The sequence below is a fragment of the Falco biarmicus genome, chromosome 4 (genome assembly GCF_023638135.1).
Source record: "Falco biarmicus isolate bFalBia1 chromosome 4, bFalBia1.pri, whole genome shotgun sequence".
Classification (NCBI taxonomy): Eukaryota; Metazoa; Chordata; class Aves; order Falconiformes; family Falconidae; genus Falco; species Falco biarmicus.
This window is the reverse complement of record NC_079291.1, coordinates 88,735,792-88,763,204: the sequence shown is the minus strand read 5'-3', so window position 1 is coordinate 88,763,204 and position 27,413 is coordinate 88,735,792. Positions and strand designations below refer to the sequence as shown.

Here is a 27,413-nt window from a genome sequence, read left to right as displayed (position 1 = left end):
CTAATTCCCAGCCTTTACACTGCAGTGTCTGCTTTCCCGAGTGCCCACTGATGGGCTTTGACATGTAAGGTCATGAAAACTACTTGTATTTTCTCCCTTGCGAATCACAGCCTTCGCTGCCATATAAATCAAATCTCACATCTTCTGTCACAAGCTCTATTTTTAACTAAACTTCAAAAAGCTACTGCACTGGCCTGATCAAAATTCCGTCACTTTCTTGTACTTAGGAAGAGCCAACACAATCTTGGCTTATTTGGGTTTTTTGCACATACGATGGATCTATTGCAGAGCCATTTACTTCACACCAATGCGACACATACATATTAGAGTGAACTTGGAGGGGCAGAAATCTGCCAAGTATTGCCAGTGCTGCTTTGTTCCAGACAGCTAGATTGTCTATAGGGAGAAAAAAAATCTCCCCATTCTTTCACTTTTCTTCATCAAATATTTCATAACATGAAAATTTCAAAAAATTGTCAAGTATCTAAGATCAAGATCAGTAGTCTGAAAAGACTTTGGCCCATTATATTTTACTCAAACTTTATTCAAGTAAAAGTTTACTCTAAATGCATGAGTTTAATGAATTCCCTTCAAAACCAGTTATTTGTAAATAAAATGAACTCTACAGTTACCCTAAAATGAACTCTAAAGTTACCATTGAAACTCAGCTCTGAGCTGACTTATCTGCAACTGTAGTACTTGTTACAGATACAAGAAGTACAGAAATGTAGAAATAGGGAAGAAAAATTATTTTCAACAGAAAAGATTTTGCCTTTTTGTAGAATATATTAAATAACTGTATTTATGCTGTATTTGAACAACTCGAACCCTTAACATTAATCTTAAGTACAATTACCTAAGGAACCCTCATTTGTTTTATTCCACAAACAGGTCAGTTTAATAGCTCATCAGAGAGTTGTAGTCCACAGACAGCAGGGATCTTAGGTAGGAGATGCTTCCCATTCCTCATATTTGGCAGAAGAAAAACATCTTTCTGTTGATTCAGGATAAGAATTATTTTTATTAAGAAACAGCCCAGCTTAGTTTGAGAAATCCCAAATTATTTTCAGGAACTCATCTCAAAATGGATTCTGTATAAAAGCAAACAGTTTAGCAAGAAAGATTAGAGGGGCAATAGTCACACTCTGAAAAACCACATTATGGAAACTGAGAACCCCGAGCAAGTGATTTATATCCACAGGAGCATTAAGGTATTTTAAAAGCAGCATCATTCAGCAACAAGCAGCAGAGGAAATAAGGGCAGAAAGCTACAGGTGTTTGCAGCTAATCCTGTAAGAAAGAGGAACGCATAAGAAACCAGAATGGGTTTAAAATCCAAGGGGACTGCAGTTCAGAAAACATTCAGAGAAAGACAACAGTAAATCATGTGACCCAAACCCCCAGCTAGATGGTGGCATGACTACCCAATACCTGGAGAAACAGGTGTATTTAGCTATTTTAATATAACAGAACAATTTTTTTAGAGTCTGAGAACTGGGGCAAGAACGCAAGAAAAAGACATACAAGTAGTAATAAAATATAAAGAACATAGGTAGATGGCAGGATACAGGAAGCAATGACCAGAAAGCAACATCATTTTTAATGGAAAATATACCTGTAGTTTTCAAAACAGTAATTCTTTCTCCTCCTCCAAAATTCACCCAATAAAAGATTTCCTGGAATTCTAGTGAAGTCCAAAAGAAAAACCAGGGACAGAAGATATATATAAAGATATATGGATATCCGAGTCCCCCACCTGGCCACAACCTTGACACTGACAGTACTGTATGCAAGGAAAGAAATGGAATATAGATGAAAGAACATATTGAAAGAAAAAACAGAGAAAGACTCAGCATATTAAATAGTGCAGCTGGGAGATGACGGGGAAAAACGCCTCAGCTTCAAGTATATGTAAAGCAAGCCAAATTTCTGCTGAGGTTCTGCATGTAAGATTTTAGAAAAGGGGAATAGCCCAAAGCCAGCTATTTTTGATGAAACAGTAAGGAGCAGCAGGTGACATGCCCTGAGGAATTAATTTAATTAATCCACAGTGCTCCGGATCAGGAGTCCGCACCACTCAATACAGCGAGAAAGGCTGCACTGGACAGAGAGAAGACTCCACTTTAATAGGAACAGGGACACAGGGCAAAGCAAGAGACCTACAGCTCATTTTTAAAGCCAGCTGTACAGCATTACAGGGCAAAACCAACGTAGTAGGGTAACAATAGGTTTTTCTGCTTTCTGCCTAATGATTTCCCTAAACCCTCCAACCTATTCCCAGCATTATCCAGAAGTCAAGATGGAAGTCTGCTGAATTATGCCGTCTCTGTTATCCTTGCTCTCCCTTCTTACACCAGTGATTCCACAGGAACACAGTTCAGTGGCTGAAGTACAGGCTCAGACCGGCCATCCTGGGCTAAACCAGCTTTCTCAGTCTTGTGAAAAGACCTTGACCAAGTCAGCCTCTGTGCCTAATGTTTTCCTATATGCACAATATGAACCACCCAGCTAGCAGAAGGCGAGAAACACTGAGGGTAACAGCAGTGAAGGTACTTTAATAGAACGCTTTACAATGGAGCAAAACACATAGATTCCTTTGCAGGCAATGTGTACACATATCAGTTAAGAATAACTCAAACTCAGAATGCCAAGCTGCTGAATTATATAAAGGTAGCCAACTATTCTTTTGGTAAAAGGATTATTTAAGCCAACTGACATGTGCACTGTAAATCAATTCTTCATTTAGTTGTCCCACGACCTACACAAACCACAGGTCACTTGTATGAATATCAACACACAAAAACTCTCTCCAGCACAGTGTTAATAAAATATGAAAGGCTGGCAGTGTGTTTATGTACGAATTACACAATCATCACCAAGGAGCAACTTAAGATTAAGATATTCAGAGACAGAAACAGCACCATACCAGACATACAAACTCTCTCCTAGAATCCTCACAAGCCTAAAACTGATCTACACAGTCCATTCACACACTTGTTAGGGCTGCGTATGCTGCAAGGAAAAGTGTGGAAGCAGATCCCTGAGGTCACTCAAAAGGCATTAAGAACTGTCCTCCTCTCCTGAGCAGAAGTGAGGAGGGAAGGTCACCTTTACTCATGCCTTCCCCATGCACATTAACAAATGGTCATTTTAAGGGTTCATCAGTACAAGATTTTATGCTTTGGCACACCAAAATGTATTTACCATTTCTACTGCTGCACCCGTTAATGGTTCACACGCTTGTACTGTGAAAGGGTAGCATGTTCATAGACCAAAGGTGATTTTTCAACATCAGCCACTTCTCAAATCCACATCCTGTTGAACACAGTTCCTTCCTATAACTCTACATTTAATACTGCTGACCAGCAAAACTAATGCACACAGGTTATTGTTCCTGAAAGCTCAAATATTAATCCTGTAGATAAGAAAAAATTGTACTCAAGTCACAGATGAGCAGATACCAAACACGCTCTTAACAAGCAACAGATTCCTTTCTCCTTCCGATTGCTTCTCTTAAGAAATGTCTTCCTGAATCCACCCACATCAGAATAAAGTATCTACAATGTCACTTATGGACAACCTATAAGTTACTACTGTCCTATAAGTACTGCTCATTGATTGCTATGAATATAAAGACCAATGGCTCTTCTGCAAAGTCAGAAATTCACAGTGTAAGGACCATAGAGACAAATATCAAAGATTAGGCAATTTTCCTTGTTGATTAGGAAACTGCAGTGGCTTAAAGCCGAGTGACTGGTTTTCAGAAAGGTTTCTAGTGCTTTGCAGTACAAGGAATTGACATTGAAATCTTTTCCATCCCTCTATGAATATTCCAGTATTCTTAAGTGTTTATGCTGTTGTCTGAATCAAAGCTAGGAAGAAGCGGTCAAGACTCCAAAATCAAGAACCACACAGAGGTACCAATACATAATCATTCAGGTTTTGGTATCTGCTATAAACATCACATGAAAATCAAAGCAAAATGTTTCAGCTGTATTTCCGTAGCTTGTGACCTGTAAATTTATTAGACTACTTCTAAGACTGTACTGCTTTGTCCACAGGTGATATTCCATAATAGTCTGACTGTAGAGCAATGTTTCTGTTTTTGCAGTTTAATAGAGCTTCTTGTTGTTCCTTCTAGAAAGCACCGGTTATCTTTAAAGCACTTCCTTCACTCCAACGAATTTCTTAGCTAGATAAAGTATTTATAGGTTTACATTACCATTACAGGTGAGTAGTCTATGAATCTACCACCTTTGGAATGTTACGCCATTATATTGGATTATATTATTCTTCTAGTTTTCATATGAAAAAACAAACACAGAGACATCAAGAAGCTGCCTTAAGATTATGTAAGACTTTTGGTTCAGAGAACCAAACTTAAAATTCACCCTTATAAGGTTAATGTCATACCTACATGATCTCTCACTGTCGCCACCTTCCAATTTGCTTATGGACAGTGTACAATACCATATCTGGAACCTACCAAAACCACTTCAAAAATATCCTTTCCTGGAAAAGGCTACACATAGGTTATTTTGCATCAAATCAATAAAACCAGTGTTTCAAGAAAGCTAAATCAAAGTTAAAGAAAGATTTAGTAAGAGCCTTCTGATTTGCCAGCATTCGCAACTACATATATCAAACACATTTTCCAGGAATTTTTTGGTAAATGCACTTAATGCAGTCTGCCGGTATTTCAGAAGAAAAAGAAATTTGACGAATCTGTATATATACAAAGAATTCTTACAAAGACCATCTGTTTTACTAGACATAAGAGGAAACTTGCCTATTAGCAGGTCTTTCTCTTTAACAAGATGGGTTAAAAAGCAGTAGTTTTACATTGTGTCCACTACAACTATGTATATTGTGGGAGACCTTACACAAGGCTGCAATTTACAGCTGCACAACTGGGCAAGAGATGACCTACTGCTGACACTTTCACTTGATTTAGTGAGCAGTTTCAGAAAAGCCACATCCTCACTTTCCTTTCAATTTGGTTTTAAAGAAGAGTAAGCCAAACTGCAGCATTTCCTCAAGAACATCTCTGCTTTTTTCTAAAGGGAAAAAATTGTAATCGTGTTTACATGTTCTACAAACCAGTCAACTGCATATTCTGAATTCAGTGCTTCACTGGAGGGCACGTGGGGGGACCATCTCCAGTCACAGTTTAAGCAGGGATCTGAGGCTGGCCTTTTGCAATACAACAAGTATGACAGAAATAGCAATATAAGGCATTTCCAACCTCTTTTGCCCCCTGCGGCTCATTTTCAATCCCGCAGCATGTCATCCCACCGCTTCAGTTGCTGTAGGCACATCTGTTTCCAGGGCTGTGATGTGAACCAAATCAAAAGAATTCAGATTTGAAGGAAAATGGGACCGGGTGGAGACTGACCACAGAGCTGGTTATAGCAACTTTGAGACAAGGTTAAAGAAGGGAGGCAGTTCAGAGACAGGGCACAGTTACTCCAAAGTGGTGCTATTAAAAACCTCGTATCCAATTTTACAGTCACAGCAGCTGGAGAAACAGGAACTCATATGGGCTTCAGCAAGGACTCATCAAAACAAAAATAATTTCACTTTTACATTTCAAACACCATGTTTTGTAAACAGATAAACTACCTTCCCTAAAGGGAAACAGTGGAGAAGTATTAAGCAACTATACACAATATTGGAACTTCCACATAGAAAGGAGCCCTGTGTGTATGTAAATAAGGAACAAACAGACCAGGACTACAAGAGAGAGGTACTGGCTAATGTTATTGTTAGCAACAAGTCATTTTTCACTGGATGCCTGCATATACTCATGATTTGAAGCCACAGCTCACAACTGAGTAGACAAAAAATGAAGATCTGCATATTAGTTGTGGGTTTTTTAATGACATGACTTAACTTTTCTACATTCCAGCATGCAGTAAAGTCATTAGCAATAGCAGCGTGACTATCAAGGACTCAAGCAGGGAAAATGATGACACAGGCACACCACTCCCAAGTGCATAGTCCAGAACAGGCAACAGCTGGGCCATCCCAGCTGCCTGCAGGCATGCTCTTTGAGGCCCAGAGCAAAACCAAATGGAAACTGAAAGCCCTGCAGCCCAGAGGATGACAAGGGGGTGAAGATGAGTTAAGAAATGCGATGTTTCAGGAAAACATGGTCATTGGTGCAACCGACTTCCCTCTCAAGTCAGAGACAAGGAGAGCTCCAGGCTTCTGTGGACCATATCAAGCAAAATGCTACACGCGACATACACTCCTAAGTGTCTGCCTCATTCAAAATGCAGCTTTAAGCCACAGGTCATTATTTGAAGAAACTGCTTTAAGCTGCTTTATCAGCTTTCACTACTGCAGGGATATACAGCAGCAGAAGTACATTCCAGTTGCACCACAGCAGACACAAATGTTTCATTAACATGGTTAAGACCAGCTATGGAGGCATTTCCTTCACAGGCAGGAGCCTACACCAAGCCTGTTCAGAGCAACAATATGAGCCCACCTTACCTTCAAATACCAAAAGGGATTCTACACATGAAAATGAGTAATCCAGTTTCTTTTAGCTTTCCCCTCTTGAAAGAAATCTTTCACTGGAACAGATTTAATTCTGCAAAGCATGTAAAATGTTTCTGTGATCAGTCGCGCTCCTACTATCCACTTTCCCTATCAACATTTGCATTATCTGCACCAGATTCTCCAGCCTCTGGAAAAATGCAACACTACTATGCCATGCCAAATGTTTTGGCAGGGCCTTTTCAGGAGGGGAAGAGGTGGAAGGAAGAGATCAAAGCTGCTTTTATTCTCACGGCCTGTCTGCCAGGAGATGCTGTCACTTTCAGTGTGTCAAAGCTGACTCAAATGTCAGGAACAAGCAAAACACAAAGTAGAAATACAGGTATTTTCATTCCACTTCCAAGGGAAGACAAAAGGGTACACTACGGCTATTTTAAGTATTACAGAGACACTTTTAAGCATGCTAATCATAAAAAAAGAAATGGCCTCTCATGTTAACTCCTAGCAGATTCATCTGTGACAATGCCAGCACAGAAGCTGGCAAGATTTAGTACCTCTAGTTCTAAAAGAAAGTTCTACTCCAGGCTTGGAGTTGCAAGAGGGTTGAAGCAAGTTAAATTAGCAGGCTTGTAAAGAAAGATACCATCTACCACCAACTCACACTACGTGCGATTTTAAAATGTGCTTTTAGCCCTGAATTTTGGAAAGTATCATATTTACAACGACTTGTGAAAGAAAAAAGTAGAACTAACCTGGCACAGGGAGGTAAAATACTCCCCCTGATGACTCAAAACCAGTATTAGTTCTCTGATCTTTCAGAAGCATTGACTCAACTTATTGAGACTAAAAGACAGATCAAAAGAAGTTTTCATTCGGCTCAGCAAAATCACAGTGCTTCTCCCACTGATTCAGATGCTCTTGGTGTTATGTATATGAAAGCCTTCCACTGATATTTAGCATCAAATGAGTTACAAGTTTGACTTAAAACAGTTTACGAAGATTAACTCAAAACCTATTCAACTGCAAAATGGGGAAAAAGCCTACTCATCCAAAACACCGATAACTACCCCCATACTGCAACCCAGATCTTTAACACATCTGCTCTAAACAGCCCATCTTTACCACTCCCTGCAGATGTAAGACTTGGACTCAATAGAAGCAATATGCATCCCATATGACAGTTCCCTTCACACTGTTGAGGATACCTGAAAAGCCCTCCTCTCTGAAGACCACTGTCACTGGAAAAAACTGCTTGCAGGCTGCAAAACCTGACAGCTCATTGCATTAGTACTGTTTAAAACATGACACAAAACAAGGTAAGACAGAGAAATTCTGATCAGAAGTTAACAGGACTCACTAACGCACTGATGGCTTACATTGCTTTACCACTTCCAAACCATCCTTCCTAGTCATGACAGGACAGTTTCATCCCTGCTCTTCAGAAGAAAATTGACCTTCCTCATCTTCCTTCAGCTGAGCTAGTCCAGGGAGCTTTTAATTAACAGCAACTCTCTAAAAAATGTGTCACAGTTAACAGCCTTAATCTGGGGCTGGCTTGTTTAAATGGCACTTTTTTTCCCTCATTAAGTAGGAGCAAGTCCCTCCCTGCAGTGCTACAAACAAGGTGTTCAGTTTGCCCATCAAACGCTGCCCCGAGTCCTTCATCCAACACTTGACAGAAGCCAGAAGGACCTAGCAGTAAAAGACTACCCTATCCACTGCTCCTCACCTGACACTCACTTGCAAGAACCTGCTACCAGCTACCGACAGAAACAGGATACCGGCATAATGCGGTTTTAGATTGACTCTCATTACAGCCACTTCTGTAAGTCTCTGGCAGCTCAAGCACAGCTTGAGACAAGGAACAACGTAACCGAGTACATTCATACCCTACCGGCTAGAAACAGTGTCAAACCGGCCCCTGTGCCTCAGGAACGCCGTCCGAGCCAAGTCACGACCCTTGCCCCATAGTACACAGCCATGCTGCCAGGCCGCTTCCCTAGTGCTGGGGAAGGAACCCAGCAGAGCCGCAACCCACCACAGCGCACCAGCACACATTTGGGGACCACATCCATGCTAGCTGCAGACACACGCGTTAGCGCACGGGAGTTGTAACTTCCCTGCTCTGTCCACTGAACATATGCATCCCAAGCACGCCGAGGTTTTTTCGCTTGTGCAATTTTATTGCTTGTACTACTATGGGACCTCTTTAGTGCAAGTTTTGCTATACTAGAAGTATGATGACTGTTCCACATTCACTTTTTATCACCTTTCTTGGCATGGACATAATGGATATTTCGCTGCAGGGTGAGATACACTCATCTTTAGCTGACTAGTCTTGAGAAGGCTTTTAAAAGGAATAAAGGGCTACACTTTTTGGACTCGAGCAATAAAAACACTGATGCCCATCTATGGTCCTTTTCTTCTAATAGATCTAGTTATGCCTTTTTAGAGAGAACACACACAAATTGCACAGACACAGCACAGCTAAGCAGCCACGCACACTCTTTGATATCCACCCCCACAAAGACAGTAGTTAACTCAGTGATTTTGGTATAAAGAAATGGGGCTTGATGACTTTCTTGCCAATGGGAATCTAGTAGTCATACATCTAAAACCTCAGCCAAAATCAAAATGTTGCCTCCCACATTCATGGCAGAGTCCACATGAAAAATAATTCCACAAAATCTTTACCCTGAGCAGCACAAAAAGGGAGCAGATTTGTTTGAAATAAGGCTGAAGTTTACCTGTGACTGAGGAGATGCAGGCTTACAGCCAAAGCCAAAACTACAACCCATGTTAACGGCTCCTTACAGAACTGTTGTTCAACTTGGGTATCCACCAGAACTCCCAGGCTGCTTTCTGCAGACCTGCCTTCCAGCCACCCAGGCCCCAGTATGCGTACAGGTATACGGGGTGGCCCACGCAGGGTATGCCACCTGCTGCATGAGGAGGAACCACCCCCAGGAGCAGGACTTCACATCTCCCTTTGTTGAACTTCATGAGGCTCCCGCCTGTCTTATTTCTCAAGCCTATCCAGGTACCTGAACAGCAGCACAAGCACCTGGTACATCACCTTCTCATCAATCAACAGAAATGAGTATCAAGCTCAAAGAACCTAAAGCTCCAGAGAAAAATTCTGCTCGACAGGCTCCAGTGAGGGGCAGAAATGTACTACAGGTGGTCTGGAGAGCCAGCATCAATCACCCTCTCCAAGGAAGTCTGAACCCATTTCCTCACCAAGAAAGCCAGCAGTTCTCTTGAACTGCACTATCTTGATGTCTTCCTACTTTTAGGAGTTATTAAAAGTATAGTTTTAGCAGCAACTTAAGGAGAAACAGTTATCTAAAAAAATCCATCAGTCATTTTCTTACAGAACAGGAATCCACATTTTCCAGTTAGAATAATTAAACCCTTACAAATCCTTATTAGTCTGACCATTTAGTCAAAAAATGCCTGAGGCTTACATAAATGAATGCTTACCAAGACTGAATTGGAGACATTTGAACATGAAGACAAAATAAGGCAATTTTTGGTTATGTAGTTGTGGTTCACTTTCAAAATTTCCCATTTATTTACATTTTAATGTAAATTAATACTTCCGATCATTTCCCAAGCCAAACTTTAATGACTTCCCCCTATAGTTCAGTTATCAATTAATCTCTTAGAACTCTCAGAATATTAATGTTTCCTACATTGTTTCAGCTTTAAATCTCAGGAAGCTTTCCTTCCATCACTTTTTCCAGATGGATTTTAATTAAACATTAATAGTCACAAATATTTGAACATCTTCACAGGTGAAGATCTCCCCGAATGATTAAAATGTAAAACTGAAAAAAAAGGAAAAAAATAAAGCAATGAAGATACAAGCAAATTAGCACACTCACACTGGGGCCAGAAAATTCCTAGGAGGAAGGAGCCAGCCTGCTCACCAGAGTCTCAATTTCTCTCCCAAGCCTGGGCAGTTGCAGATTTTTGAGCGTCAGCCTTCCTTTAGATGTTGTGGCTCAAAACATTTGCTTTCATTGCCACCTTTGCCTCCTCCAAGGTTCCTGGAGATGTTAGATGCAAGTTTTGCAGCTCAGCAATGTGATGTCAGATTGGCTCTTCCTTAACAATTGACACTGTAAAGAGAGCCATACCTACACCAGAATTTTAAAGGTGCTGCACTGGTGGCAACCTATAAATGTTTCTGTAGTGAAGTCCCCCCAAGAAAAGAGGAAGAGCAAAGATAAATTGAGCAGCGCAGATGCAGCTACATGATGAGTACTGAAAGGCTATGATAGCAGCTGTTTACAGGAATTCCAACAAACTTAAAATAAATTTAAAAAAATGTTAAAAAAAAACAGTAACTGCAATTCCAAAATCCCAAGAAATGAACTTTCATCCATCAGGGTAAAAAATGCACCGTCTTTTCCACACCAATATCACATCTGGTCACATGAAAAATTAGTAATATTCACCTTAAAACACAACAGGTTCCCTTCTCCAGCATTTCTGTTTTGAACTAACCCACTCAAGATCAAACTTATTCAGAAAGTCCCAGTTCCAGCAAATAGCATTTTCACACCAAATTGTCGGTAAACAGCTATAAATTACTCCCCTGTAATAGCTATCAATTACTGCCACCAAAGGCCATGGATAAGTTCAGCTGCAATTTATTAGCTTCTTGCTACAGAACCTTTTACAGATTTCTTTTGGAGTGTTATTTCAGGCATTAAAAATCAGCAGAACCTGATAGCACATCACAACATTAAGTGCCAAAGGCACAAAGCAGAGAACATAGATCCATGAGACGGCTGTATCAACTGCTATTTTAAAGCACAGCCTCAATGAACACCACAGGTATCTGCTCCTGAGATCATCCAGTCAGGCATAACAGGACCAGCAGCTATATTTGATCATAATTCTTATGCAAAGCCTGGAGACAAAATATCTCAGGCATTGAATCAACATGAATACATGAGGGGAAAAAAACACCTGGAATACAAGGATGCCTCCAAATCATGAGCTTTCTTATGCTATCACATCAGTAACACAGATCACTATCTGGGGAACTACTCTAAATAGAAAAACATCACTCCAATCAACCATTCCCTCTTATGCTTTCTAACAGGACAAAAATACACTTCTCAGGATCTAAGCCAAGCCCGAGTCTCTGTAGTGGTCTTTGAAATCAAGTTGCTTTGTTTAGTACTGCTTAATGTATAGACCTGTGTGTTACCACTGCACTATGAACTGCAGCGTTAGAGAACTATATAGACTAACTTAGGTATTGGAACAGCCCAATTACATACCCACCAACGACCAGATGAAATTCTTCTGCCAGCGCAATGATGGTGCCATCCAAATAAAATCCTGGCTTTCATCACTATCTGCAGGAGCTAGTAAGAAGCTAAGACTGAACTAGAAGCAAATGATTGCTGGTTGTCTTCTCATGAGAGAGTGAGGCTACAGCTCCTACACCAACCACACACACCTGCTGGAATTAGTGCAGAGGCTCAGATGTCAGCATTGCACAGCTGTTCTCAATCTGAAAGCTGCCATCCTCAGAGCAATGGCTCTTTTCTTTTACAAACACATGCTTATCTCTTCCAATTCTCATGTAACATGACCACCTGCCAAAACCCAATGCTATTCTAGCACTTCCTTAATAACCTTGCACAAAAAAGGTGGGTCAGCAATAGTTCCAGATCCTGGAGTTTGCTAAAATGTAATTTTTTTTTTCTTCCTTTTAAATGCTTAAGTGCCAATTTAAAAGGGTAAAGATCTTTAAGTTTCAGAACCATCAGTGCCTATAGCAATTCTCTGTGCAAATCTATTGTTTCATTCTGTGATTAGCAGAAACTGCCTCAGGAGACCAGGCCAAAATTCACTGCCAGTACAGCCTCCCACTCAACTCCAGGCAGCCTTCAGCTGATTTACTGTTATCTACACACACACACACACAAATTAATGAGAAATGGCTAAAGTTATTGTATCATAGGTTATGTGTCTCCCTTTGGGTGGAAGTTTGCAGTCTGACCTTTCATTTCAGCAAAACCATCTAAAAAAAGCTGAAGACAGACTTCCTGGATAAAAGGCGTACTTCATTAAAAGGTTACACTTCCACAAAATGAATGAAAATACTTACTTTCTTACCTGAATAGCCACAGTTTTGAGGTTTTATCACTAAACCATAAGGACAAGTATTAATTGCAACATCACAATTAAAGAAGCTTGCCCACTAATAACCTAAAAGTATTGTGTTACCTGGAGTTTCTTTTTAAACTATTTACAGATGAAGGGTGGCAGGGCACAGTCAGATGAGCTCAAACTGACAGCAGCCAACAAGCAAAAAAGGTTATTGCTCCCCCTGTCACCCTCCATTGAAGGCTGCCATCCCTTCTGTTCCGCTAGCTGTCTGCTCAATTCCCTAACTCTACTCTTTGAGGTGATCTACATTTTAGAAAGAAATACTGGCTTAGGAATCAGAACAGGGGGAGCCAGGAAAAAAGTTAGAACAATTTCTTAACTCATTTTAGCAGCAACTAAAAACCACATCTGACTGTTCTCTAAACAGGAATTTGTTGCATTTGCTGTTCATGTTAATATTTGAAGGCTTCCTTGGGCAAGCTTACAAGAGAACACACACAGCACACCCAAAGAAAAGCAAGAGGGAGACTGTCTTCAGCAGAGGAGGGCTGAAGTCAGTAGTTATTGGAATGCACCAGGAAAACAGATTTGTTTCCAGCAAGTGACAGACATCAAAACAAAAGAACCCTCAATGGACACGTTCTCTTAGGAAGCCAGAGGAGTTCAGGAAGCTAGAAGAGTTTAGTAGCTAGAACTGGCATCTTTTGGACACACAAGGTTATAATCTCAGCTGATCCTAAAATACTGGATGTCTTCAAGTGATTCTGGGAGCGTCATCTGTGGCACAGAAAAAAAAAGTTGTTTTCTTAGACTGTCACTGCTAGAGCAGACTCTTTTTAGAGATGAAAACTTGAGACTCTCATCAAGGAGTTAAACCAACACTAATCCAAAAACCACTCTGTTTTTTTTTTCTTCTCCCACAAACTGGTATTGCACCTGAAGCATTTAAGAACTTTGGTAAACCAAACCCAAAACTTAGTCTTTCAGCACAACAAATCATCTGAAAACCAACATCCACCGCAAAAGCATGCCCAGCACAGAAACTGCTCTGCAGACAGACCAGCAAGCAGCAGCTGTTACAGCCTCCCCATCCCCACCACACATGACAAACCCTCACATCTCTACGCCAGGATGCTCTGCAGACCAAGCAGTCAAACTTCTCACAGGTATACAATGTGAACTAACCACACTCCTCCCGTTAAGAAACGGTTCACATATCCAATTCATGCTCTTCCTTAGCAAAAAAATTAATTAATGGGAACCAAGCCACACCAGCCTGTGCTTTCCCCTAGCAATGACACAAGCATATCCCACTTTTGAGACCTACTTCTGGAGGAGTATGAGGAGACAAGACGTGCAGGGGTTTCACAGCAAGCTGCGGCTCACACACACCAGCACTGGCACAGGCGGGTTCAGCCAGGACCACATCTCACTGCCATGGCTTTAAGGAGTCAAAACCAAACAGCAGTGCAACACAAACAGCAAGCACCCCAGCCCCAACAGGAGCACTGAAGACTGGAGCTACAGGTTATCCCAGCTGAAGGGTGACACAGTGAACAATCACAGCACCACGCACCCTGAAGGGACTGTTCTACAACAGCACTTTCACCTTGCCAGTCAGTCAACCACGACTGGCCTGCATCATAGCACCACACACCCTGAAGGGACTGTTCTACAACAACACTTTCACCTTGCCAGTCAGTCCACCACGACTGGCCTGAATCATGTTAAGTTCAGTCGTAACAGAACCCAATCAAAAGTCACTTTTCTTTCATTTCTCCAATTTTAACCATTATTCAGCCTCATACTTGTGGTAATGCACGCTCACCACTCCTTACAGACAAGTGATATTAAACCTTACTATGACAACCCACTAAAGCCTAAGATGCTTGTTCAACACTCTCCCACCAGCAGTGATTCACAAACACCAAGCCTCTACAGGTGCAATATCGCTCCCAGAAAAGGCTACAGTCTTTTTGATTCAAACTAGTATACCTGGAGATCATGAAAAACACATTTATTTGCTAACAGGATAATCAACATGGAAACTAGCTTCCAGAAAAACAGCCAGCAACTCACAAGGACAGGCCACAAAGGATTTTTTGTAAGGGATACCAACCATCTCAAACAAATCTGAGAAATACAGAAATTTGCCCATTTGTCTCTGAAGAGACAGAAGTGTCTGTAAACGTCTCATCATAACCCATCACACAAGTTGCATCAACAGCATCCATCTCAACATCTCAGTGCCCTTTAATGTTCTTTGAAACTTTTTAGACAACTTGTAGGGCAGTTTTAGGGCAACATTCTCCAATGCACACAATTTCACCTTTCAGGTTACTTCTTCACATCAAAAGAAAACTTCATCTTACACTCAAATTCTTTGCATTCCACATACTAGCATTCACTTTTAGTCACACAAGTTTGAATAATGGAGCTGCAGTTACTGCAAACACCACTTAAATGATGCTTTTCATGAAATGGCATGTTTTACAAAGATAGAACAACCTTATCTTACAGAGAAGGAAATAACCTTGCTACGGATATACAGCCAGGGACACACAGAATCTATGTACTCTTACAGATTCTCAGAGCTACTGCAGGAATTGTTGCATCGTTCACAGAACAGCAGCTTTTTGGAAAATGAGCACCAATTTTAATTGATGGAATTACATAGACCATAACTTATTGGTATACAAGTAAAAAAAAAACTGCACCCATTTGGATCACAGACTCCAAGTCCCTGGCACGCTAAAACACACACCAAAATTGTAATGGTTCAGCAAACCATTTCACACCTGGAGCTCTGGTGTGTGCCTCCAGTTTTCATGAAAGCAGTTCAGAGGAAACAAAACTACTGTTGTGCCCAATGCTGTTTTAGTATACTACCACAGCCATATAACAACATCCAGGTTAGACTGAGGAACACATATTTAAAGTCTGCTGCACTAAGTTGTGCCCATCTGCAACAGAGAAATTTACCAAGCTATCCCCCTCCTGATCCTAGCTCTGCTTGTAGGGGAATGACAGGAGGAATAACTGCAGTATAGACAAAGACCCTCTTCTCAACCACAGCACTTCACTGCCAGTTACAGTTTAGCCTAGCATTGCAGACAGTCCATCTTGCTTCCTGTTACAGGATCATCATCATCAGTCCATTAAGCCAGACAGGTAGGTAGTTTAGATCAGTGTCCCTCCAGTATCATCTCACCCTCAACCACTGGTGCTCATGAATAAAAAGCTCTTCAGAACAGTGTGTCTGCTAAATACGTAATGTACAGCAGTGGAGTACCCTGAATGATTCAGTCAGGTATCTACTTTCAACATATTAGTTTTCCTTTTTAAAAAAAGGAAATAACAAATAAACAGTCTTTTCCGGAAGACAGCGATGTGTTTGGCTACCTTTCGTTGTAATCCACAAATAATTGATACGACTGCCACTGCCCTGGAGCATTAGCATGAACACTCACATCACAGAAAAGATAACCATGTCCAAGTAGTTTACAAATGGAGGGTAACAGATGTTATCAGTGCACACTGGCCTCTTCTAAGCCTATACAGAGGAAGTTACCCAACTTCCTCATTCCTGGTTTAGAATTCTATGTGAAAGTACAGCTAAAAGCCTTTAAGGTAAAATACAGTCATGAAGGCTGGTGAATTTCTGTGCTTCTTGAACAACTAAGGTTCCCCGTCTTCTGTGACCCGGGCAGGACAAAGCTCCACAGTCACAAAGCAAAGCTCACCCAGCTCTGCTGGTCTTGCACAGCATAGGCAGATTGCCCTATAAGACTGGCTGCTTTCTATGACCAACAAAGACCTGTGCATAGGAAGGCAAGCAAGACCTACTTATTTTCTAGCCTTCACTGAAGATACTTTCCAATTCAAGGCAGGTATCTCCTAACTTAATCTGAACAGTCCATCTAACCAAACAGAGAAACCACCACTGCCTTCCAGGTGCATTTCAATGACAACTTAATGTCTGTCAAATTCATGGAAGAAAATCTCTGTAGACCTTGGTGGCATTTAAGAACCAAATGGGTAAGCAGCGAAGACTCAGGTCACACAACACAAGCTCTCCTGAAAGGAATCTTTTGAATATTCCTACAGCAGGTTCGAACAAGTCACTCTCCGTATAATGCCAGCTGGATATTCTGGTGCTCCTACAGTCCCACTGTCCGTATGTATATTCCACTGCTAAAACCATGAATAACGGTGCAGATCAATCTGAATCTAGGCAAAGTAAGCCTAGAGTTCTCGTCGCCCTTTAATCAGATAGCCTTTTCTTCCCATTTGTTATGAAGTCATAGTAGGCATACATACCTTGAAATTGCTCAAGCTAGCTTGTCTCTTTGCATAGATATGATCACAGTTGTAATCCGAATGTCTTCAACAGAGGTCTAATTTTTAAAATATTCAGAAGTATAAATTCCACAGGAAACAGGACAGTCACGGGAGGGAAGAAGATACGATTTATCAGCTTCTACATTTGTAGATGTCTGCAGTCAGTAGTGTAGGTAATTTTCAGAGTAAATCTTGGCAATAAAGCTTCTTTGTAGAGGAGAAAGACCTGCCAAAATTAGCAAGCATAGTAAGAAACACCATTAACGCCTGATAAGGAACAAAACAGCCCCACAGATTCAGAGTCTCCTCTGAATTAACTCTTACTTGAAATACTGTGTTTCTGCTAGCTTTGACATATTTAAAATCAGAAGCAGCCTCAAGTTCTCATTCGCTGAGTACTTTAATACATTATCTCAAGGAGGAAAATGCTTTAAGCATTCAGGTAATGTTTGATCATAACAGAGCATGCAACACAACGCCACACCACAAAGTGCCTTGTTTCACACAAAGCTTCCCAGCTCATTAAACGCCTTGATGTTCACTGCCCGTTGTCACACAGGAATGCTTGTGTGACCAGTGTCTGACTAAAGAATTAAGCTGCTTTCCAAAATGAGGACCAACACAGAGAGCAATGGAAGTAGAACACAGCACAGGTATAAGGTACGTACTAGGGGAGTTCCTGCATGGCATAAGCATTTAGGAGTGTTGGTGTACTTCTGAGCTTACCTAATTAGGAATTAAGTTCATAAAATGTAAACACTTTGGGGCAGAGACTTTCTGCCTCTGTGTTGGCATTTCACATAGTATGGCAGATCTAGGTTCCAAATCAAAGCTGTCCAGTGTTACTGTGATACAAGTTTCTGTACTTTTGGTACAACAGCAGGATTCTTTACAAATAAAAAAGGTCAGCTAATTTTGCAATATCATAAAAAGCTTCTGAAAGTCTGAAGATATGTCATTTTGCAAGACATATGTTTAACTCCATAAAAGTACTTGTTTCCTCCTTTTTTCTTTTTCCTTCCATGACCATTTGAACATGCTTGGTTGGAGGAACAATTTTAAGAAGCTGGAGCTTATACTCAAGCTTAAAGAATCAGTTCACTGTGCCATGACAACATACAGTATCTCAACTGTTCAGGGGATTTATGAGGCAGACTACTCACTTTCTAGTAGTGCTGACAAATCACATCTAGCCTGCCACCTTCACATTGCATTTCACATATCTTCACTTTTTCCAAAGATGCCAGTTTATCCCATATTAAACACTGCTGAGTTCACAGAACGACAGCCCAGTTGAGGCTGGCAGGGACCTCAGGAGGTCACCTGGTCCAACCCCCTGCTCAGACAGGGCCACCCAGAGCTGGGTGCCCACAAACCACTTCAACAAGCCTCACTGTAGAAATGCTACCCGCTCTCCCTCACCCTGGAGAGTTAGCATGAGTGCCCTATTAGTTCTAAAGAGACTCACATCCTTATCATAAGCGTCCATCTTCTCTATAAGTATCGTTTAGTCAAGCAGCATTCAAGCGCACTGCAGCAATCACCTTTCACAATGCCTCAGAGGACAGAGGCAAAGGAGAACCACTAACCATATTTAAGGTGTGAGGAAACTTCAGGTCCATCAAGGGGAAGCTAGTCAGGCAGCTCACCTGAGCAACAGCTTAAACGCAGTGATTCCCAGCTACCAGTGATCCCAAAGCCCAGCTTTCACTAGAAGGTGACAGCTGAAACTGGCTGAGAACAACACACCACACTGTGAAAACACACTGGAGAAGCAAGTGGAGAAAGATGACTCCTCCCCCAGACCTCTGAGCAAAAATTCCTAGAAACCCAGCCCAAGATATTATCACACCATTTTTTTCTGAACAGTTCAAAAACAAGGTCTGCCTAACTCCAGTGCAAGCCCCAGCAGCCTGCTCAATACAAACGCCACCAGCTTATAGACAAGCACCAAAGCATCCACCAGAACAGATGACTCGCTAGATATAACCCATTTCCTAAGGAAAGTACCTCTTTAAACACACAGAAAAAAACCTGTCGTCTTTTAATGATTTCTGGTTTGTATCTGAACTAGATGCAGGTTTTAATTATTGGATCTTTAGCTACAACAAGATGGTACAGACCTGCTTAAAAAACAAAAGCCGGCAACTTCTATGTGGTACATGGGGGACGGGACACCCCCACACTTTTTAGTGGCAAAATCCTGAAGCTATCCACAACATGCTGACCTTGCTTAAGACAGGACCACCAGTGAGAAGCAAGGACTGGGCCACTTGCTCTCCATAGTCAGGAGGACGGTCCTGCACTGGCTCTGGTGCAGGGCATTACCAGTAGCCCAGACAGGGGGTATTAACAGCTTCCACCTTGCAGCAGAACCTGATTGTAAGGTCTGTGGCCGATGGACACTGTTTCTGATGCAGTGGTAGTTATGTTTCTCCCGCTATGCTTCCAATTGTACCTTTACCCCTGCAGCTCGCACCGTTACACCTTCTGCCCACCAAGAAGCCTCCTTAAGTTTCCTCACAGATCGAATCTTGTAGCGAAGGTGACACCTCGACCCCATGTATGTGCTTTGCTGGCCCCAGCATCCGTTACCCGGTAGTTCTGGTGTCAGGGGCAACAGCGGCTGTACGCACAGATTAAGCTGACAGTTTCAGTTCTAAGCCTCACGACATTTGGTACCTGTAGAGCTCAGGAGGCACTGCTTTACATCTGCAGTCCTCTCCTATAACGGCCGGTCTCGGAACACCCGTTTTTACAACGGCAAAACGGGAGCTCCCTCAACATGCCAGCACAACGGGACAACGAGCCCCGCGGCGCTGCGGCGGGCAGCCACAGGCGAGGAACGCGCCCGGGCCTCAGCCCGCCCCGGGCCGCCGGCCAGGCCGGGCGCGCTCGCGTCCTCCGAAACAAAGGGCCCCGCCGCCCCAGGAGGGGCCGGGCGGCTGCGAGGGCCCCGCGCCCCCCGGGCAGGCAGCGCCTCGGCGCAGGCCTCGCTGCCGGCGCCCCCCCGCCTCCCGCCAGGCCTCGGCGCCCTCCCACGGGCTGCACCTGCGCCCCCCGCAACGCGCCCTCCCCCGCCGGTCTCGGCAACGGCGCCCCCCAGCCCCGCCTGGCCGGAGCGGGGTGAGGGGCCCCCCTCCAGGGGTGGGGGCAGCTCCGAGCCGGCCGCAGAGAAGCGGGGCGCAGGCGGGGCTGGCGGGGCGGGCAGGCGCGGCCCAGCGACGGCCCCGGGAGCGGGCGCGGCCCGCGGGCACTCACCGGCCGAGCCCAGGCACCGCAAGCGCGTCGCCGCCGGCTGCTCCATCCCCGCGCGCCGCCACACGGCTGCCCCGCCGCGCGCGACGTCAGCGCGCAGCCTCGCGGAGCGGGGCGGGAGGCCGCGCCTACTCCCGGCACCCCCCGCGGCCCGGGCCTCGGCCCTGCCCCCCCGGCCGGGCCCGCAGCCGGGGCAGCGCCACTTCCGCCGCGCCGTGCCCCCCAGCCGGGGCCGGCCCGGGGCTTGTGGCTCGGCGCTGGCGGGCTGCAGGGCAGGGCCCCCGTCCTGCCTGGAGGAGCACCCGGGCGCGAAGGCCCTAAGCGCCTTTCCAGCGGCCAGAACTGCCGACGGCAGGGCCATGCCCCCCACCGGTCCTAGCGCCTTTTCGACGTGTTGGGGTTTTGTCCCTTCGAGGCAACCAGCCGCCGCCGCCGCCGCACAAGGCCCCGCACTGAACAGTTCCATCATGCCTGAGCTCTGCTGGGCAGCTGCGGCCTTGGTGTCCTGGCGCAGGTGTCGCTTTGCTCCCTCCGGCCCAAGAACGGCCTGTGTGCGGCGGTCACTGAGGTCTCTGTGTAACACAGCCCACTCCAGGAAGGATCCTTAGATGAAACGGTGCACAACCCCCCATTTGCCACATGCAACAGTGCTTAGGGTTGCGATAATGGTACAGAAACTTCTAGAGTAGTCAGACTGTACTGTTCATCTTTCAGAAGGGCTCCTTGATCAGCTGCTTCTGGCTTCAGTTGACCTGGCCATCTCTCTTCATCTGAACAGCAATGTTACCTAGGGTGACTGTGCTTGTATACTTTTAGTAGGCTGCACCCTTTCTGGAAGTTGATTCAATGAAAAATTCACCCTGATCTGTATTTGTCTCATGCAATTAATGCATTTAGCTGCAAAAAAAGTTGGAATTTATACAACCCGACCTTTATTTCAAAGCAGTGCTTGTTACCTCTTGTATTTTTTCATGTAAAGCTCAAGAACACCAGCCAGTATCTTTCCCCCTCAAATCCCTTCCTCAACACCCCCAGCTATCTTTTCTTCCCCTGTCCTTCCCCCAGGTCACACTGTAGTGTGCCCCTGAAGCTAGAGCAGAGCCTGGCTATGACATGTTGGAGTGTACAGAGAAGGCATTAGCTGTACGCTGAATTCAAGCACTGCCACTTGAAGTTACAGTCACCAGGTGTGGCAGAGAGGACATGGATCCTGACATGCCAAGAAAACCTGAAGGCTAGGAATAAGAGATGGTGAACCTTTGCCTACTAAAGCCAATATGCACCACTGACATAGTCAAAACTCCACTGAGGAGCGAGGAGGGTAATGGATGTATCATCTGTCAAGGGCCTCTCCCTCCTTACCACCTTCCTTCATTGATGCTTCAGTAGTCAAATAATCCTCATGCCTTTCATAAACAACTGGTTATTCAAGGTCTAGCTGGGCGTTGCATGCTTTGCAGGATTTAGGAAATGAGGACCGTTTATTTAAAGCTGAGGGGAACTTTGCTCCTTCCCCTATCTCCTAAAAAAATAATAACTTAGCAGAACTAGTAAGAGATCTTTTAAAATTTCTCTTTAAACCACTTCTCACCTCTCCTCCTTTTCAAAGCTGAACAACCCAGTGCTGGGATCTTGTGTCAGCACATGAGAACAGACGGTGAGACTGACCAAAAGCAGCAAGTAAACCTGACCAGCTGAATTTCATTGGCTGACTTCAGGGTGTATACAATGTAAACAAACAGCATATATGGTGACATTTATATTAAAAATATTAATTCATTTTTTCTTAGCTATATTAATAACAAATATTCAAGTAACAAACTGTTAGTGCTAGATCTCCAGTTGACATTGTGTTTGGCTTTAAACCCGTAAGTCTAATAACTACAACATGACCGAGACTATCTGATTCAAAAGTTCACAGGAAATCTGTGGTTTTAGACAACACACAGTAGTGATGAACCAGGTAGCCAAGGAATTAATTAAGAGTACAATTATCCCTCTCTGCAGGTACTGGGTATTGATGTTTTGGCTTATTAATTATACTCCTTCTTTCTAAAAGGACTTTCTGCAATATATTTCTACATACATGATCTTGTACTGTGTAATTAATTTTCAAAAAGCATTTTATATTCATAAAATCAAAGATGGGAACATTGCAAATCTACAAATAGATGTTCAAGAAATGACTTTGGTATCATAGCTTTGTAGCATCTTCTCTGTTTTTTCAGAACAGCTGAACCCAAGGGAGCCCAGTATCTTTGAAAGCCAGACAACACTATGTTTCTGTGCATGCACAATTCAGATTTGTAGACCTACACGGATCTACGGACAGGAGCCAACAATTACTACAGAGACTTCTGTTTTGGACACTTATCTGAGCTATCATTGTTATAGAGCTCCAGAGTTTCAGGTGACCAATGTGCCAACTTAAAATCAGTTCACTCCTCACACTCTGGGCCTCACTGGTCTCTGTCCAGCACAGTGCCTTGTGCCAGTGCAGAGTGAATGCAAAACCAGCACAGCATTTACTTCTGAGCTGGTGGCATTCAGCACGGCTTTTAATGCTCATTTGCTCAGGAAAGTCCTGTGACAGACTGTGGGCCTAAATAGAATGTAGGAGGTTGCAAGCCAGGCTAAAACGCTAGAGCAAATAGCTTGCATGGGGCTGAAACTGGGGAGGGTCACTTTGTGCTTCTATTAGCTGCTTTTGGTTCCTGCAGGGGGCAGGGGCTGGGGCGTGGGGGCTGGGGAAACCAGCTCGTGGAGTGATTAGGTTTACTTTTCTATGCCTACCTCAAAACATTACTTATACTCCCCTGGTCAGTTCTTATGATGCCACCCGTGGTTTGTTAGCCAGGCTCCTCAGTAAGGTGAGAGTCACCAGCCTTGCAGATTTCAACCACTGTGCCTCCAGGTGGTTTAGGGGTTTTTTTTGGTCCCACCCTTGTATAATTTTTGCTCTTCCAATAGGGGGTTTCTGGGAAGAAACCAAGTAGCAGACTGAAGACGGACATGAAATAACCAGGTGAATTGAATATAACAGACTGATAAATCACATTCAGATTAAAGTTAAACTCTTTAATCTCCAGTCACTATAGAAACTAACCCTGCCCACTGCTGGGATACCATTTCAGAAGCACCAGCAGGCATCACCTATACTGCCAGAAATGGTGAATAAAGGACATGAGTTACCCTGGCAGATTTGTTACTGACAGAAACACAAGCTCAGGAGGGCAGTATTGCTTAGAATGGTGAAAAAGCTTTGCTCATCTGACCTGGAAAAAATGTACCTTCATTTCATCATCATCATCATCAAAATTCAGTATCAGCTCTCAGGGAGGCCTTAAAGCAACAACCATGAGTTTGTCTTGTGACTGCTGCTCTCCTGAAATCTGATTCCCTTTACATTCACATGGCAATTTCATTCCTTCTTGCACAGTGTCAGAAGACATGGCTACATCACAGATGTCTCCCAATATCCGTGTTCAGTTTTGCAGTACACTCACAATGAGAGAATTATTACTCTGAGATGTACCAACAGATGTCTGGGGATAGGGTTTGGCATGATACTAGGCAAAGAGAGGAGAAAAAAAGGGTTTACGGGTCACAAACAATTTCCAGTATTTTGCGAAGGGTTACTTGACAGGGTTTGCATGCCAGGCAGTTCAATGCAGGCTGAGCATGGGCCTCTTTGGCCACCACTTGCAGTGCACCTTCTGGCTGCAGTGTTAGACAACAAAGTTTTCAAGCTGTTCAACTCCCAGATTTGTAGAGTGACTGACCTCACCATCTCAAAGCTTAGAAGACCACATCCCCAGCAGTATGAGTGAGCTCAGCAGAGTATGCCCCGTTTAGTCTGCTGTCATCTGTCCTTGCAGCCTCAAGTGGCTTGCAGACAAGTTGGACCAGGGCCCAGAGACAACCCTGATGTCACACGCCCCATGGGTGATTGAGCTGCCCTTCAGATGCCTAAGTGAAGGTGTGTAGGTGTGCCCAAGCTCCCAGCATCTTGCTTCTGGCAGTGCATGCTCACTGGCCAGGTGCCAGAGCTTCTCTTTCTAATACAGTTCCTATAGTTACTAGTCAGTAGGACTACATGTAAATGTTAGCCACGCTTCTTCCTTGGTGCTACATGGTACAAAAGCTCATGTGCTTTAATCAGTCCACTGAAGGGCTACCCTGCTCACACAGAGATGAGTAATATGAAATTTTGTGTACGGAAAACGCCATTTTTTTCTAGTAAGGGTAAAAAGACATTTCTTTATTACGAGCGTGGTGAGACACTGGAACAGGTTTCCAGAGAAGCTGTGGATGCCCCATCATTGGAAGTGTTCAAGGTCAGGCTGGATGGGGCTTTGAGCCACCTGATCCAGTGAACGATGTCCCTGCCCATGGCTTAGACTTAGGTGATCTTTAAGGTCCCTTCCAGCTGAAACCATTCTATGATTCAATTAAATTTGATTGTTGAAACACAGAATATGCTGTAACCCTCTGTTGAAGCATGAACACGAGCACTTTGCCATCCTTGTGGGCTGAGATCTAAAGCTCTGGAAGATGTGCTCTCACTCTTATTTCATAGCCTACCATACAATAGTGCCACAGAAGAAATCTCCCTGTACACATTTTCTTCCTCAACTAGCTGATTTACGCACTAAAGCATGCAATTTCAATCACACACTGAAATACCGTCACAGACACTTACGTGAAGAGAAGGGCCTTGCCAAAAACACAGAGGGGAAAAAATAAATAAACACAAGCACTGGCCAAAACTGTAATATCTGAACTGCACCGGCAGCTGCAAATGGAAAGAGACATGAGAGGACAGGACTGTAAGCCTAGGCTGCTCTCTTGGTTAAGGCTCTCCAAGAAGAGCCTGAAGAAAAAGGTGCACTATCTGCTGGAGGATGACAAAAGAAACACTGCAACTGCTATGATGGCAGATGGGGCTGGGCTATGATGTTTCTTCTCACAGGGTTAGACCACACACTACTCTTCTCTACCACTACCTCTCTGTTGCAGTAAGTAGTGCAATCATCCCAAAGTTTTTATTTGGCTGACACTAACATATCTGAGTTCCTCTTTCTCAGTCTCTTCTCCCTCATTCCCTTGTTCGGTAGCTGCCACTGAAAACCAATGGCAAAACACAGCTGAGACACGGGTAGGTATCTTGGGAAAATAAATGACCTCCTAATGACTTCAGTAGCTTCTCTTTCACAGTCAGACTGCTCTGGGCTGTGGTCTTGTCAGGCTTGCTAAGCTGACCAAGGAAAGCAGTGGCACTTGGACTGGAGATGTCTAGGAAAACAGATGCTGAATGACTGAGTATCTGACACTTCCTTGTGAGTCAGGTTAGATGCTGTGCCTTGCCCAAATGGCAGGAGGAAGCACTCATGGCTTGAATGTCTGTCTTTCCCATAAGAAAGAAAAGTCTCTGTTGCTTACAGGTAAGAAAGAGGCCCTGAAAATTGGCAAGTATGTTCTTTTTCTCTGACTTACCTGCTATAATTTACATTGGACCTTGCCTCCTGGATTCAGCAGTCTTACATTTTTCTTTTCTGCTATTAGACAGGTGACTGGTCACAGACCAGCGTCTATGTTCTAGGGCCTCATATGGTGATGGGTATGTACAGTTGCATGGGCACAAACCTCTTTTATGCATGTAGTGAATGTAGTTTCATGCATAATATTGTACGCATAAAAAAATAATTCAAGTGACTCATGTATGCAAGCACAAAATTACACATGTACATTTGAACTATGCAACAAAGTAATGAATACTGAAAGACAAGAGAATAATCTTAAAGCTGTTCAGGTTAAAGAAGTTATTGCTCTCTGACAAATTCTAGCCACACCAGCAGTTGGCCAGGAGCAGGAAGAAACTGCATCCGTTCTTTGAAAATAAGAAATAAAGCAGAACATTAAACCTTGCTTGCAAATACAATGGCAGCTGCTTTGGCCTATCTTTTAACCTTCACTGGCATGCTCTGACAAAAATCTCAGCAGTCATAACAACACTGCTTTTGCTAGCATGGCAGGAATAAAAAGTGCTGAGCCGCAAAGCTCACCATTAAAAAAAGGAGACCAGGAAAAGAGTGAGCCTGCAGGACTTAACCGAAAACCGGCCAACAACTTGGCAGCATAGAAAGCAGGGCAGGGGTCACGAGTTTGCTAAGAGCATTTTCACAAATACACGTGATGTCAGTGCTTTCATGGCAAAATGACACCTGTTAATCAGGTAGATCTGGAAAGACTGGATAATATAGAAGATAAAGTTCTCCGAGACTGTTCTACCGGAAGCTGTGACACAGCAAGAGCCAACTGCCAATTCAGATAAAGACTAAGTCATCTCAGATCAGGGTTTAGGGCAGTACCTAATCCTAGGAAAGAGTGCCAGGAGGTTAGGACTTCCAAGTCAGATGTGGACTTTGAACCTGCAGAATGAACCTGTGTAATGACGTGTCAGATACCAAATGCTATGGGCGAATCAGATTCAAACTGATTTGGTTTAATTTTTCAGCTAGTATATATACCTCTAATACATACCCATGCAACTCAAGTTTCAGGGAAGGGAGTTCTGTTTGCTTTCAAGCATGCAATGTCAGGTACACTGCAACAAGGATCCTGTTAGTCCACGTGCTTATCTGGATTCTTTGTGGCTTATGATTTCAAATGCTTGCTATTGGGGATTCTGGATGGCTCTGTTTGGGGATTTGCGGTATAAAACAGACTTTAGGAACTTGATTTACAGAATTTTCTGACACAAAGGCTTGTTATGGCACCATGGGTTAAGTAACCAAAACTATTTACACATCACTTTGGATCTGCAGGACCAAATCAATAATGCCAATCAGTTTATGAGTGATGACTTCTCGAATACTATTGCGAGCAAGAGTGTCCACTGGCATATTAGGTTTCAAAGCTAGCCAAGACCTCTGATGGGAACCAGAGGTGCAATGAAAACAGTGCAAGGGCAGAAGTATAGTGCGAGCACTGACTGTGTGATGTCATTGCTCTGGTATGCAGACTGTGTTTAATTAGTAGGTAGGGGAATCAAGGCTAAAGTAAGATAATTCTGTTCTAAAAGCACATAATGGAGGTTAAACATAACCAGCATGGATCATAGGGACAGAAGGAAGATGGGATGCAAGGCCACCTTCATCTAGGTAACTGTATCA

The 27,413-nt window shown here is 43.4% G+C and overlaps 1 protein-coding gene across 5 annotated transcripts in view; it reads right to left on the bottom strand.

Annotated features, from left to right (window-relative positions):
• Positions 1-20,387, bottom strand: part of TMCC1 (transmembrane and coiled-coil domain family 1) — a 134,362-nt gene extending 113,975 nt beyond the window's left edge. Inside the window, exons 1-2 of one of the 5 annotated variants that reach the window (XM_056334715.1) lie at positions 20,242-20,387; positions 16,960-17,206 (exon numbers count right to left, since the gene is read on the bottom strand). The gene's annotated coding sequence lies outside the window, so the exon portion shown is untranslated. Of the gene's footprint in view, positions 1-856; positions 1,009-16,959; positions 17,207-18,569; positions 18,738-20,241 lie in introns of those variants that run through there. The other 4 variants (XM_056334717.1, XM_056334718.1, XM_056334720.1 and 1 more) reach the window with 4 other exon arrangements.
• Positions 20,388-27,413: the final 7,026 nt, after the last annotated feature.